Source organism: Octodon degus, unplaced genomic scaffold (assembly GCF_000260255.1).
Source record: "Octodon degus isolate 3935 unplaced genomic scaffold, OctDeg1.0 scaffold00152, whole genome shotgun sequence".
NCBI lineage: Eukaryota > Metazoa > Chordata > Mammalia > Rodentia > Octodontidae > Octodon > Octodon degus.
Window position 1 is genome coordinate 6,106,832 of NW_004524728.1, and position 3,159 is coordinate 6,109,990.

Genomic DNA, 3,159 nt, shown 5'->3' on the forward strand with positions numbered 1-3,159 from the left:
TCTCTCTCTCTCTCTCTCTCTCTCTCTCTCTCTCTCTCTCTCTCTCTCTCTCTCTTTCTGTTCAACTTTCTATCTTCCTAGCTTCACAAAAACCTGCTCTGAGATGTATGAGGCACAAATGAAAGCTGAGTACTTGTCATTGTGCTTTTCTCAGAGCTCTGAGTCTGTTTTGCCTTCTGACTCACAAAAGTTGAAGTCTCCATATTTTATTTTTTAAGTTTCCTCTTCTGACAGTGATATAAAAATTTTCAAGAGAAATATTATGCAAATATCAATTTACAAAATTAAAAATTGTTTGAAGAAAATGTTTCTTTTTTCTGTTTTCCTCTTTTCAGCGCCATTCTTTGAGTTCTTTAATACTGTTCCAGTGAATCACAAGAAAATGTTGCTGGATTAGGAATAAAAAGAATTATTTTTCTTTGCTGGCAGGACAGAAGAAAGAACTCTATCAAAGTTTTAGAAAGAGTTCAAAGCGTGACACTAGTCATTATTGCACTTTCATTTTATGTAAATAACAGGACATTCTCTTGGATGTAGAAATATCAATTAGTTTTTATAAGTTAACAAGCGATTTGTCAAGATTGAGTAAGGTAAGCTGTTTAATCAATATTAGGCTCATCATTCATTGAAAAAATATTTTGTACTCATTCTGTGCCCTTCCCCATATGCATGAGGTGGAGCTTAGTGCAAACTGTGTGAGTTCAAGGGAAAAATACAACTGTGGAGCTACTAACTCAATTTTCTTAGACCTGGTGTTAAGGAAGCTGGAAATTTAGAAAATAATTGAAACTTGATTTAAGATGCTAGCAGATATACCCCTCTTATTTCATTGTTTTTGTTATTGTCTTACTGCACTTTATTTGCCATTTAGCATTATGCTGTCATGGGAAGTAATGCTCTACTCCTTAAGCACTTCTTCTCATGGTGCAATTTTCACAACCTCTTACGGACAGGCCATCCACAAGATTGCGGTGTTCTGTCAAGGTGAGCCATGTAACTGCTTCAAATGGGATCGAGAGTATTATTCATTCCTAAATGTGTCATCAAGCTCACAATCTTGAATATAAACAGCTTCCCCCATGTGCTACCTAAAGCCACAAGGCCATCAAGAGGACATCAAGTAGTGCCTGTCTCACTAAGACAAAAGAGGAGGCAGTCTAGAACCCATGACATGGAGTCATGTAAGGCAGAATCACATGCAAGCCAAGACATGTAGCCTGTAACACATGTTCCAGTCCCACTGGACTTCACTTACAAAACACAAATTAATCCAAAGTCAGTGCTCACTTTGACAGCAAACATACAAATAAATCCAAAGATAAAAACTTTAAAATTTACAATGATGGTGACAAAGCATTATATTCTAAGCAAAGTAGGCAGTTATGTCAGGGTGTACACTCTGATGTTCTAGTCTCATACCATGAAGCTGGCCTTGGCAGTAGGGATGTGATGGGAAAAGGCCTTGATGTATTTTTTAGAACTCCAAAAGAGCAGGTAGAAAATAAAAATATTCTGTCTTTGAAAATATATTTCATGAGTTTTATTATCATAAAATCAAGGAATTTAACTATCTTTTACTGAATTGTCTTACTGTTTTGACATTTAGAAGATGTTTACATTTTTAAGTGCTTTTGATGAGATGGATCTGTTGACTTTTTTATCCATTATGTCTTGGTATTGTGATACAGACACATGTTTACTCATAAAATTCTTAGTGATCCTATTATTATTCTGTAATCATTCAAAGAAGAAAGTAAATGCACTACTCAATAGGGACTATTTAATATTATGTAGGACACAGGAGTAACAGTAGATTTACTGTCAATGGTGAACTGAAAATATTTAAGTGGCATCCATCAGCAACCTTATTTTTAAGTATTTATTTATTTATTTATTTATTTATTTATTTTGACCTTGTATTCTACTCAACATTAATTTTCATGTTGCATCACTGTGTCTGTGTACACAGATGGTTAACAGAATTATATAACTTACATTGCCTTCAAATTTCTTCCTGATTTTCTTATAAAAATACACTTTTTAAAAAATACATTAACATTAAATGTCAGAATACATATTTATTAATTGACTATAAAATTTCGATCATAGAATCTAATTTTTAATAATGCCATTGGTTATACATATTTTTTTAAAAAATGTGTTTAATCTTTTACTTATTTATTTGGTACAGGGTCTCACTACACAGCTCAGACTTGTAGTGATCCTCCAGTTTCAGCCTCCCCAGCACTGGGATTATAGGCGTGCACCGCCACATCCAGTTTTGGTGGCTGGCTTGGTACGGGCTGGCACAGCATGTTTTGCCAGGTATCAAAAAGGGGTCCTTGCACTGACCAGGCAGGCACTTAGACCACCAAGGTATCTCCCTTGCCCAATACAATAATTTTTATTGAACACTTATTTCTTTCTGGCAATATTACAGAATGTGACACATTTAACCTTTACATTTTAGTATTCCAATGTTGCAAAGCATTACTGTTTCAATTTGACACAGAGGAGTATGTCCTAAGAAAATGAGGGAGGTGCAGATTTTTAATACTCAAGCACTTTCACCTTATGTAGTCTCTCCATATTGCCCTCTCTTTATAAAGGTATTGCAAATATTACTGTGACAGTTAAAAGATTTTAAGGATAGTTTCTTTTTATCATGAATGACTGAGCAATACTAAGTTCATGTTTTATATTGTTTTGTTTATATATTAATCCATATATAAAGCTATTTTATATCATGATTAAAGTCAATTTAAAGAAACATTTGAAAGAATCATCTTGAAATATTCACACATCTGTTTTCCAAATAATGTAATTTAACTATAATTCTCTTTATCGATAGACTTGTTTATCTTGTAACTCATGTGTAAAGAGCCATTACAGAAAGATAAAATGGGTTTATGAAAACTCAACTCCCTGAAGATATCCTTTGGCATGAAACTTGAATACCACATATATACTAGGCTGTAGGGCAGATTTATTTTTATATTGTACCATGAAATTAATTTAGTGTTACCTTATATATTGTAATATTGTGGAGGTTTTTTTTTTAACTTTTCTGACCAATTCTTCAACTTTTATGTAGAACTACCTAAAATATCTGAACTTCTAGAAATAATAGAACTCAAACTTTCCTAAGGAATTGGTTGG